The sequence below is a fragment of the Wyeomyia smithii genome, chromosome 3 (genome assembly GCF_029784165.1).
Source record: "Wyeomyia smithii strain HCP4-BCI-WySm-NY-G18 chromosome 3, ASM2978416v1, whole genome shotgun sequence".
Classification (NCBI taxonomy): domain Eukaryota; kingdom Metazoa; phylum Arthropoda; class Insecta; order Diptera; family Culicidae; genus Wyeomyia; species Wyeomyia smithii.
In genome coordinates, this window is record NC_073696.1 from 85,829,339 (window position 1) to 85,842,907 (window position 13,569).

General features: G+C 37.4%; 1 protein-coding gene across 4 annotated transcripts in view; it reads left to right on the forward strand.

The window, feature by feature from the left end:
- The window catches only part of LOC129727117 (zinc finger protein chinmo), a 175,244-nt gene that overhangs the window by 66,883 nt on the left and 94,792 nt on the right, over positions 1-13,569 (forward strand). For all 4 annotated transcript variants that reach the window (XM_055684594.1, XM_055684596.1, XM_055684593.1 and 1 more), the window contains one exon: positions 6,439-6,469. The gene's annotated coding sequence lies outside the window, so the exon portion shown is untranslated. The remainder of the gene's footprint in view (positions 1-6,438; positions 6,470-13,569) is intronic.

The window sequence follows — 13,569 nt, forward strand, 5'->3', positions numbered from 1 at the left end:
AGCTTAGTTCAATACGTTCTAGATATGTCTGTACTCAGAGTCAGGGTAAGGCTTGTGGGGAGTCGGGGGCCAGCTAACATGTGGAGAGCTCTCTTCAGTTGTCGAAATTTCACCATTCATTTGCAGTCAGCTTCCGTAAAACAAACACGTGAAAGCATTAAAGATGCACAGTAGAAAGGCGATATTTGTTATCCCTTTGTGATGTCTGTGCAAGGGAAGCGTACACATGTTTTTCCTGCCGCTACTGCTGTTACTAGCTGCTACTTAGTTAGGACCGTCCTAGTGGCCATCTACTAGTAAATTGATTGGTTCGAACAGAAGCAGCCTCTAATTTAGCCCAGAGACTGCATTCCTGGTCAACTAGGTATAATATTTTGTCGACCGTTATAGGAAAAGCAAGTATTAAGTGACCAATCTGTGGTCGAAATCGGCGTTTTCACAAGGCATAACAATTTTCAATAGTACAATTTTAGTTCCGTAAACAGGGGGACTTTGATCACTTTTTTGGCTGTATCTTAAATATTTTCAGAATATACTGAAAAAAATATTGTTTAATATTTTTAAAATAAGTACTGGCATGCATTGAGAAAAATTCAGTCACTACCTCAAAAGTTTGGCAGCAATTTTGCTGTTTTTAAATATGCTCTAGAAATTTTACACCAATCATTATTCCGGGGTGACTTTGATCACTTCATTATTTTGATGAATTTGGAGTAACATTTTGCTACTTTCACTAAATTAAACAGCCTAAAAAGACTTGAGTTTATAAATATGGAAAGCAATTTGGGAGCCATTCACATTCTACGTGGACAGTTTATGTTGGCGAATGTCCAAGATTCATACAAAATTTCAAGAATATATATGAATGATTATCCACTGAAAGGGAAGGTGGTCTAAAATCATCAGAAACTAGTCCACGTGGAATAGGACTTATGCAATTGTTCAAACTTGCATGTTACTTCATGTCTTGGGTTTTTGTTAAGAGGAAATCTGTAATACGCTGTGGAGATTATTGGGACTTAACATTGCCTTCGAGGAAAAACTTGCAAAAATAACAATGAAATGCATTGTTATAATATTTGTTCATCTTAAGAACTAATCTGGGAACAAAATAAAAAAACTTTACGTATTGCATCTTGTTGTTTTGAATCTGCTTGAACCGATTGTTTGTATGCAACAAAAATCGCCAAAAATACAGTTTATTTTCAATTAATATTTTAGCATGAAAAACACTCTTCAAATAGCAGGAAATGCATGAATAGTAACAATGCAGACATATATCCACACAATCAGTGAAGATTACGACAAATCCCAAGCATTACGTGCGCTTTTTCACCACATTTTCAAAAAAGAGGTACAGTGATAATCAAACTACAATTTACTGCATTAAGGTGGATGGATAGATGATTTTCCAATCGATTGCAGTAAGAATGGAGGAAATCGGCTGAAAACTGACTGAGTTTTGAGCATATGAAAGTGAACAATTTTCGATACATTGTCGATGTTTTCGGTTTTCTAATTTGTACCCCTGTTTTTGTTGCCGTAAGATGTTATCAAAGTATAGCGCAGGAAAAAAAAAATTCTTCTTGAAAAGAATAATTTGAGAATAGTTATGAATTACCTATCATAAAAACTCACTTTTTAAAGATCTTATTTTTTAAGAAAATTACTCATTGTGAGCTAAATATTGATGCTTGTTTGAACTTGGCGGAATAAAATCTAGAAAATTTATAATTTTCTATAAAAAGAAAAACAATTTTGTTTTCTAAATTTTTTTTTGGAAGGAGAAAATTATTATTACTAGACGCTTGGGATATTATCAGACACTAAGCGCAGGAGATAAGCAGTTATGTTTCTTAAAAAAAAAAATTCACAAAGTATATTTTTTCGGGAAGACAAAATCATTATCTAATCTGTTAAGTGTAGTTCAACCGGGAATTTTTGATTTATTAATTTGAATTTCGACTACGCAGTCTTCCCTAGCTTTAAAACGGATTTTTACCACTGCCCGACGTTTCGGCCAGTAGATTTGGCCTCTCAGACTATTTCCCTTGAAAAAGCCCTAAATCCCTGGCCGAAACGTCGCACAGTGGGACCAAACTGAAAAAAGACGGACAAAAGTCTTTTTCGACGTTTTAGCATATAGGTGTCTTCGGAGAAGTTTTCTGATATACGATTTTAAATATTTTAAGATATTCGTTGAAAATGTTATTGAGGGGGTATTCATTCAAAATAAAAGCAACAACATATAGTTGTAGAACTATAAAATTTATGAATTTTTCTCGAAGACACCGAGGGTTGAAATTGTAAGACCATTGAGTTATAGTTAAATTTCTGTCAACACCCCATTAAAATCAATTATATTCTACAAAGTTGTTGATATTATCAAGATACACAACTTTTCTTAAGACTTCAATATCGCATACCGAATTGTTTGCTCAGAAAATTAATTTTGAGTCAAAACTTTACTCATTTTTCAATTAATATATCTGAACGAGTGGCAATTTGTGGCAGCCAAAATTATCATGATGTGTACACTAGAAGTGTACGAAAAATCATGGCCGGGTATGATAGGGTATTATGGTTTTCCCAGCATTTTTTTCGATCATACCAAATTTCTGATGACCTTGTATACAGATTTCACACTAACTCGACCAGATGTTGGCAGCAACCTCTCGGAACTTTGTGGATGTGTAAACCTTTCATTTTGGTTCTGAAAAAACAAAAAAATATTTTAAAAAACCGATCAGCTCAGATTTCTATGAACTTAAATTTTTATAAAGAAAATTTAGCGATCAATAATCTTCTGAGCATTTTAAAATTTCAACGAATATCCTAAAATATTACAAAATCGTATATTAGAAAACTTCTCTGAAGATACCTATATGCTAAAGCGTCGAAAAAGACTTTTGTCCGTCTTTTTTCAGTTTGGTCCCACTGTGCGTCGGGCAGTAGTGAATAAAAGTAACTTCAAACAAAAAACTAGAACTGTCCAGGAAGAATAATAGAAGCGAATATATAACCCCAATTCAGCATCAATTGGTTTTAATGATTTACCGAACTTTATAGACGACAGAACATGAAAACATCTGTGAAGACCTAACACGCTTAGATTCTGGGTATGCGGCAGCAATGAACCACTTGCGTTAAATTTATCTTTATTTTTCAATCCATAATTTAAAAATAATGGAAATTTTTAATGTCGTATGTCGTAAATGCTACTGAATCTATTCTGCTGCTTTCTAAAGCTTCTCGGAAGCTGTCTTCTATTGTCTGTACTGTTTGTTGCATAAGAAGATAAACAAAGCAGAGTTTATCAGCTAGTTGCTTCCCGTTTTCACAGTTTGCTTCCACCATTCATTCGCAGTCAGCTTCCGTGAAACGACCAAACACGTGACAACTATGCATCTGCAAAGTAAAAAGGCTATATTTAGTATTTGTGATGTCTGTGCAAGGGAAGCGAACACGTGATTAGTTATTATGTTATGAAAATGTGGTCGAATTTGGCATGAAAATAAGGTCGAATTTGGCATGAAAATGGGGTCGAATTTGGCTCAGGTATAGATGAACAAAACCTTACATTAGTAAGCGTTTCGCATTTCAGATGTGAAAAAAATATAGACCTGCATCCTTATGGTTGGACGTCTTACGCCACTAATATTTTTTTTTTACAAATCCATTGTAGCTCCTTATAAATTGAAATTTCTGATTTTATATTCATGACTAACATTTTTACAAAAAACTCCAAACATGTAAATTTCATCTGGCCTTCGTTCGAAAAGGCGTTATCACACATTACATCCTTTGTCAGGACTACTGAGTTCAAATTTCTCATATTTGTTTCATGTGAAGAAGATAACAGAATTGAATCTCTGTCATGTTCCGTTTCGGTGAACGAAACGAGGAAATGACAGAGAAATGGATTTGGAGCTCCGTTTCAGCCGAATAAAACTAAATACGGAATATATAGTTCAAGTTAACAACTCAAACAAAGGTCGAATTCTTCTCAAATCTACTCGAAGCAAGACAAGCTCAATGGTCATTACAAGCGAAATAAAATTATGACAGTAACACAAGCCATCACAAGATACTGCATTTCCTAATGTAATGGCAAGGACAGTTACCGATGATTCCGTTGCCTTCCGTGTTCGCTTTTCACTGCATCACTTTCACTATCTGCGAATTTCAGTCGTTAAATTGCAATCACAAAAAACACACATTCATATACATACACAACTGCGCCCAACCACATAAGGATCGTTAGTGTCTATCGCCTCTGCAGCGGTATTAGTGGAGATACATCTTTTTTCGTTGCCACAATCGATGTATTGGTGCTTGCTCGTAGACACACGCGTCATCCTTCGGCTACCGACTCATTCCACCTGCCACTCTAAGCCTGGTTTGGCGGCTCTTGGTTTCCGTCATCGAGCTCCCGCTCTCGCCCGCCTTCCGACTGGAGCATCACTGGAAAAGCAGCTGTGTGTGCCGAGGATGCGGAAAGAAAAACAAACTTCGTCGCTGGGTATCACGCGTATCAGACACTGCCGGCTGATTCCCGAGCGAGGAACGCGCTGCAAAGCATGATGGCTGTGTGGGTCTGTATGGGTGAAACAACTGGTAGAACATCCAGGACGGAATACATAGCGAATGAATGAAAAACAATCCAGTCAACCGGGCGAGTAGCTTACCACCCACTCCTCACGCGTATTCCATGAATTCAGTTCGGATAGCACGCTGTAAATACTATTCTAGACCGTACGTCTTTGCATGCGTTGCTCTTGAACTAAAAAGCAGCGCATGTTTTCGCTCCGTCTCCCTCGTGGTGTGGCAGAACCCATTTTACATAGCAACTCGCCCATCCTTGCTTTGGACTCAGCCACCTTTGAGTGTCACCCGTTGTACTCCGGAGCGTTGTATAGCACTGCCGGAATATAGACGGATAACGCATATACTGCTCCTGTTGTAAACACTACAGGCTTACACTCCCACCACCAACTATAGTGTTGTGTGGCAGTGAAAGTGAAAGTGAAAGTAACCGATGAATGCGCTTAGAGGGAATGTACCCTTGCAGGGTTGTTACCTAGCGCCATCCTCTCTTCCCCTCAGCCTGTCAGGGTTTTCCACTCGCCCAAAGCTTTCCGTACCCGCTAACTATGGCTTAGAACCGGGTTTGTTGTTCGGATACAAATGGGTGGTCGGGTCTCCTACCCCGATTGTTGGATGATTGTGGAATATCATCGCTGCTGTTGCTGGTTTCAGTTATGTTTTTGTTCTCGGCTTTTGTTTTTACTCGAGAACCACCCGGCGTTGCCTTGCTCCTCGCTGCCCGTCCGATTGTCTATCATTGGAGACAGTTGGAGCACCAGGAAGTTAGAGTCGCTGGATAGGCGTAATGCTCAATTGTGACAGTAGGACACTGTCGCCGTGATAAGCGAGCACGCTTTTTATTGGCTGATTTTGACCCTTTTCTTTGAATGGATTGCAGAGTTTCAAAGCTTGCTTCAAAAAATCAATTGTATCAACAAACCATTACTTTGAATTTTTACCAACTCGGGTAAACTTAGCCTGTTTTTCTTTTTGAACTCTTTAATTGGTTAAATACCTTCAAATGTAGCAAATTGAGAAATTAGATGGCCAGCCTTTGTAAAAGTTTGATGCTGCTCCGAACTGACTCCAACAGATGTAATTTGCCAACGAGAATCGTTAGTCAGTCACCTCAGTAATCATTAAAATAATTGCAAGAGTAACCCTTCGGTCCTAATTTGCATAGTCTGTTGAGAAATGTTACGGGTTTTCTCGGTGTCCGGTTGTGCGGTGCGTGCAAAGCACAACGATTCTGAAGCTGTAAAAATAACTTTTTACTATAGTTGAAAAAAGTGTGACTAGAGAAATTAAAAGTACACTGTCGTTGGCTGGAAATGGCACGCAATATGCGATCCCTTAACCTTCACGGCCGAAATTCTGCGGGCCTAGTGACTTCTGGTGTTCATAAATACTAGAATAATCTCAATGGACTACATGGTTGGAAACGCATTAGCCATCCCGAAACGGAACTGAGTCCAATTGAGAGGCAGGAGGAACTTTGGAAGCGAAACATGAGATTATACTTTTGAAGCACACAACGTTTGGTTTTATATTTTTTGGTAATGCTTGAAGAAGTGGAGAAATGAGAAATCATTTTATTTAATTCTTCAACTCGAAAAGTATGTTCATGCCTACAGCTATCGTCAATACTATCAAAATGTTCATAGTACATATTTTTCCTATAATAAGCAATGCCAAACTTGGAAAATATACTCAATAAATACTTTTTACAATGTCAAGCAATTTTTTGAGAAATATTGAAATTGAGTTCATAAATAATCAAGAATAGTCAATAAATATTATATATTTACTTTCAATTACTCATTAGTGTTTTCCTTGTTCGTTTCCTTGCAGATATCACCGATTCGCCGATAATATTGAATAGGTAAGTTCGCTTTGAGGCACTGACTTAAATACTCAGTACTGGCCATTCTCTGTGGACGGTGCAACACCGTGAATATTGTACTGATAAGCTAGCTGGAATGATGCAAAAGATAACACGAAACAATTTGAGTTTTAGAATGCATTCCTTATAATTTTCACCTTACGACAAAAACTCAAAAAGCACCTACGAAAAAGTTGCGGTTCAATTGCACTGTGTGCTGCATTGGAATGTCGAATCATATTCAGAGCAAATATCGAGGTGGGAAATCTCCTTCCTACATTCTTGTTAAGCACTCTCGTACATCACAGAAAGTTAGTAAAGTTCGTTCATGCTAGACGGTCATTAAAAACTATTTCCTACGAGTTGCCAGATTCTATTTTCTGATTATTTTTAACTCGTCAGGAAATGCTGGTTTGCTTTCTTTCAAGTGAACCGAAACTCATTAGTGCTGGCGCTAGTTCTTTAGCACATTTCGGCTCGAGCTTACGATAATTAAGCTGTTTCGCTCCACACGTGAAGCTCGTAAAACAATCGTTGAACCCTGCGTTATAGACACTTTCTATAATGCACACTAAAGCTACATCCTCATTCGAAATGCTTTTTGGCGCTACACTTGCAGTCCGGTGTAAGTCCATTTCATCAAGCAAAGTGTAATGCATCCGATTTCAGCTTTGACTGACCGACCGGTGGGAACAATCGGTCGCTTTGTTGGCAACCGGACAATGAAAAGCCTGAAAAGACCACCGCTCGAAAGAGCATTGCGACGGAAATTGCATATGAACACACGCACAGTAAGTCGTTTCACTGACAAACTAATTGAGTTCAATTGCCGAAAAAAGCGAGCGCATCCATGAAACGAATTCGACCTACAAAGCAGTTTTCGGCGTGTTTACTGAGTTGAGGCTGTCGCACGCCGCGCCGCGACAGGGTGGTACCGCGCCGTACTACTTCACCGGATCCGAAATCGACTGTGGAGAAGTGGTCCCATTACCCTTTCCGTTTGTGTTTAGCAACAGTCACAACTGCATGCCACACGCGTTTGAATGCAGCCGGTTTCGGTGCGGAACAGTGTGATTGCAATCAAAGGCATGAGAGTTGCCGTTTCCACTCCGCTTGAAGGCCGCGCAGTCATCCATCGTGGTGTCCTCAAAATATGGAAATTAACGAGCAATTAAAAATGCATAAAGTCAAACGTGCCCGGCTGACGATGCATGCATGTGCCTTGTTTGATATTATATTTTTCTTCTGTATCGGAGGCCAATTCTCTGTTCGGAAGTTTTTGCCCGATGTTTACAAAAACATCAAGAAACATCGCTCATCAGAAAACATCGCTCAAAGTGCAGCTCTGACTAAATATGGTGTTTGTCACAAACTGCACACGCATTTCATACTGGTGATGGATTTCAGTAATTGTACCCGGTCAGCTAGAATGTGTTGCTGCAATCGGGTGTACGCACCGAACGTTTCGTTTTTCATTTCGGTCAGAATATTGATACGCAACATTGTAGCGTCGACCGCACTGGCGCTTGGCTGGTAGAATGCAATATAATTGAGATTTTTGTTAAAGTTGAGTAAGCGCAAACGTAAGCATTGATGATTCATGAATCTGGAAATCCCTGATATGAAAAGAAGTGAAAGTTTGAAGTGCTTAATTTACTTTAAGCTAGGGAGATAGTGCGTCATAGTGTTTGTCAGAGCCGCGTTAAATTTATTTGATCGTTTTAATTTATAAGCTGATTTTGACTGACATTTAACAGAGAAATCATTCTTACTGGCTTTATTCTTATTTAAGTTTGACGAATTGCCGGAATTAAAGATAATATATTCGCACTGCTGAAGACAAAACTATTCACAAATACTATATAAATGTTCTAATGTTCATATTCATTCGAGTAGGGAGTTGAGTTGCATATCAGTATAAATAATTTTTAAATTTCAGAGAAATTACTTTTTCAAATACTATTCGCAATACAAGAAAAGATGCAAGATTCACCAAACCTTGAAAACTATGGTGACCAACATTATAGGAATGAGTAACGCAAAACTGTTTACGTTTTTAAAAGGCTTTACACACAGAAATTTTTTTTAACTTCATAGAATGGTAAAATAACTTCTATTTTAAATTGAGTGTACTTTGAATGGATAATCACAGTGTTCAAAAATCGTTGGGTATTTGCTTCGCATAAGCTCCAAAAATGGTAATCGAAGTGAAATTTTTCTCATTATTCAGACAAAATGAGATCAAATCTCATCACGCACAAAAACTGTACGAAAAACATAACACAATGGTTATCTAGTAAATTTAATGAAAACTAGTAGTTTTGACAATCTTACAAAATCTTGCACCAAATACAAATACAAAAGCACAAGGTGATACTTACCATTTTGCTTCTGTAATGGTTTCACCGACTAATCGAAGAGAGTACGATTGACAAAAGTGGCGTTGTAGCTAAGACACATTCGCTATCCAACTGATTCCTGCATTCTAATTGTCTAATCCAAATTTTTCAACCGCTGATTTGTTGCCAAAACTCAAAGTAAACATTGTTGAAACCACAAATGGCCGACTTCGAACCACCACATGGTAGATTACGAATTTCCAAAGGCACAAGACTCGGTAATAATTAAGCGTCACCTGTAAACATGAAATAGCGTTTTTACCGGGCATTGCATTAACTATTGCATCTGATAATGAATTATCAGACAGCTTTTCTAATGCTGCCTTGTAAAAAATGTACAATGCAAAAAAAATATTTTTACTACAAAACATTCTAAACAACACAAAATTACTTCACTTTGTTGACTAACGGACCGTTCACCGGTCTAGGGACGAACGAGATAGAGATGTCCAGCTTCTTCTGTCTTGGGCAGCCATTCTCCAGTCTCCTCGTATACCAGCAGATCGTGCATCTTCTTCCACCGCACACATTCACCGAGTGCGATGCCTGTCACGAAGTCGACGGCCTCATCCTGGTTCTCTGTTGAAGATAGTTTTCGCGGCTCTTTCGTCTGGCAATCTGGCTACATGTCCAGCCCACTGAAGCTTGCCACGCTGTATTACCTTCACTATATCAGCATGTTTGTATACTTGGTACAACTCGTGATTCATGCGCCTGCGCCACACTTCATCTTCTAATTTACCGCCAAGTATCGATCGCAGAACTTAACGCTCAAAAACTCCATGCTTCATGTCCGTAGAGGTCCACCGAGAGTATCAGCGTCCTATACAGCGCTAGTTTTGTGCGAGTTTGCAAACTACCCAAGCAACAATTGAAACATAATAAAAAAATAAATTGTGATTATTTGATGCAATAATGAAATTCCGAGGTTTCAAGAAACATTTTTTGTTACTACGATGAAATTGTAAAGAAACAAGCAACAACTAAAGTTGCATCGCTGCTTCAAAAATCTTCACACCAACAACGTAATTCGCGAGGTTGGATTTGTTGTTGAAACGTGTAAACGGCATTTGAAAACCTCACCTTCACTGAATAGATCTAGTGGGTGGAGCATATAGGTTGCCAACGTGATGCTTGCGAGATACAAAAAACAAACACACAAAATACTTCTAAAAGTTGCTGTCATTTTCTGAAGCCATGTAACAGCAACTTTTGTTCGATCGTTCGCCTAATATTTGTTTTTGAGATGAGGTTATTTACTGCGTTGTAACTTTTGGGTACTTGAACTAAAAGTCGTCCAAAAAGTGTGGGTCTCTAAAACGAAATGTGATAAATTGCTTTGAATTTCATTATCACGCTGAGGTTCTGATGAATTGAAGAAGCAAAATTAAAACTGGTAATAACCATTAGCATGATAAGGGAAACAATGTTTTAAACTGAGCCATGAACTTGCAAGTGTTTCTACAGTAAATGACGTAAATAGTACAAACGAGAAAAGTGAATAGAAATTGATAACTGGAGTTGAATCCTCAAATTTCTGGAAATAATCGAAGATAAATCGCTCTACGGACATATCTTTCCATTCTGACCATTTGCCATTTTACAATCTTACCACAACGCCATGAAGTTTCTATTGCGCCCTAGTTGCTGCTACGATGCATGTTCGTAGCTGAAATTTTACCATGCAGCATTTACCATGTTGTTATCAAATTCCATGCATTAGTTCATACACATTGCGGTTTCATTCTTGAAACTTGTGTTGAAACAACGAAAATGTTGCAATTGGCTCCACCTCCTTTGTCATTGTATAAGAAACTGAGATGTAACTGCAACTTTATTTCGCATAAGAATTTGTTGCTGTGATGCACAAAGTTCATAATCGAAACAAATTTTGCTGCTTGGGTACGGGACCCTAGCTGGTTACGTAGTAGAAGAGCCCTGTTCCTAGTCGTTTCACATGTCACAAGCGTACCAAGATAAACGAATTCGTCAACCACTTCAAATCGTACCCCATCTATCTCCACTTCAGCACCAACATACAAAATTTCCATTGAAAAAACGAGTTAATTTCTTTCCTACTCTTTTTTTCGAATAAAAAAAGAAACTTTTATTAGAAAGTCCAGGATGGAGAAATAAAAATTATTTTTTCATTGAAGGTTAATTTTCAAAGTATTTTTTTTAGTTTTAAATTTTTTGGGAATAATTGTATTTCAATGATGTTGAATGATTTAAGCGATTTTTAATCAAAAATCTTATGATGATCAACTTTGTAATTGTAATTGTGTCTTCAACAGTTATAAGGGCTCCACTTGCTATCGTGTTAAGAACAAGAATGAAGTTGAATTTTCTACACGCAGTCTTTTATATCAGGTTGAGCATAGATTTTTGTAATGAAACGGAGCAACGCAGACTCGAGAATGAGAAACGAAACAAAACACTTTGGATACTGCTGTGTGATTGTCATAAGGCGACATCCATAAATTACGTACCGCAAAAAAGCCAATTTTTGGACCCCATATGTAACAAAACGTAACGCCAACATCTACCCTCCCATAAAAATTACGTAACGCTGTAGAAGAATTTGCTTGATAAAAATGCTCGATTTTGGAGAGTCTCTACAGAAACTTTTTGTTACGTTACGCTGAACTCACCTCCCCTCTCCCCCGTGTAACAAATCGTTACGCTCTAGGATACTCCCCACTATGAGCGTTACGTAATTTATGAATGCCGCCCAAGCACCAAAAGAAAATTTGTGCTTCCCTAATGCGAAAAATATCCTGGTTCTAACATTGATAAATTTGCGTTATCGATATTGGACCGGTAACGGTGTTCGACTGGGCACAAAGTAACAGTTGAACCAGAAATTCACTCAATTTCGCAGTTCCCCTAACAACCCAACGAAAAAATACGGGGTTGATTATTTTCAACATAGATTCATCCCTGCGATTTGAACACATTTGAAGCACTTTGCGTGACCAACTTGGAAATAGGGTAACCATAAAAAACGACTGTGTTCGATGTATTTAATGTATAAAAAGTCATAACTTTTGAACCAGTTGATCGATTTTCAATCTTTTTGAATCAAATTGAAGGTAATTATTTCTTGTTATTAGAAAAAATACCAGAAAAATAAATCTGCGTGCTTTTATATGCGTAATATATAAAATTATTGAAATTTTTGTCACGTTTGTAAATTGAATTTACTCAAATTTAAAAAATAACATATTTTTAAAAATTCCTTGATTAATAGAGTGAAATATGCCCTTCAAAATGGGATCAAGAGATATTTTTTATGTTTGTCCCAAAAAGAATAACAAACATATGAAAAACGCATGTTTTTTGATGAGAAACATTAATAACTTTGAGCAGAATTGAGATATTTACATTATCAGCATTGCAAATTGTTTCTCTTAAAAAGCTCTAAAAGTCGTTTGAAGACAGTTTTAAGGTGGAACTTGAAATAAAGAAGTTAGAGCGCAAAATGTGTTTTTTCAATATAAATCGGTTGTTTTCAAAGATAGAGAAAAACTTTTTTTACAAAGTTACTTATAATTATTGGAGCTACAACATTGTAGAACAAGTTGAAATCAGACGCAACATTTGTCAGTTTCATTTTCAATTTATAAAATGTACTCTAGTATAGCAAACAAAGATGTAGTCCTACGCTAAAAAAGGAACACCTATCTTTCGTTGCGATGTTCGCAGATTAAATTAACTTATAAATATACATTCCGATCCGGAACTCGAACTTCTGTTTATTATACACAGACTTCGCAGCCAACTGTAAGTGTACATGACAAATGCGGAGCTAGCGTTACGATCCTACTGACACTAACAGTCTCTCCCGAGCCAAGCCTCGAACCTACGACGACTGGTTTGTAAGACCAGCATCGTACCTAGAGACCAGCTGGGGGAGTTTCAATAACATTAGTTCGAATAATCAAATTTCTGCATTTGGGCGGACGCACAGATGGTTTTCCAATCGATTGCTGCGAGTACGAAGAAAATGCATTGAAAACTAACTGACTTGTAAGCATTTGAAATTGGACATACTGTCTAGTTTTTTTCCGCGGATTTTCTATAAGGTTTTCTTTCGCAGATTTTCGAGTTTTCGCGGATTTTTAACGCGAATTTTTGAATTACGCGGTTCATTTTTACGCGGATTTTTTGAAACAACATGGTTTGTTTACACGTTACCGCGTTAGCTCAAAAACTTTTTCGCGAATTTTCGTATGAACGCGGGAACCAAAACCGTTTAAGAGCTTATTGAGTTAAAGACTTCACAAAAAACCCTCCGCCCTCCGAAAGACCGTCAAAGGGGATACTTCTGAATACTGGCCGTAGAGCCGTTCTTGATGGATCACTTCAAGCAGATTTTTCAATAAACGCGTTTTTTACGCAGATTTTTTAATTACGGGATTTTTATTTATGCGGATTTTCGAATTAACGTGTTTTTTACGCGGTTTTTTTATTCCGATGAAAACTTGAATCCATAATTATAATTCTAGATAATTTTTAAACAAGCGCTTCATCATATATAGTAGAATTTTTTTTCTCTGAAATATTGCTATCGAACATCCTAGTTTCCCAAATGCTTAGGTTAAGTTTTTGTTCGCGATTTTAATATTTCGTAATTGCATATTTTATTAACTATAATTTTACATTTGTAACTTGATACACGGCTCTGTGATGGTAAATGCC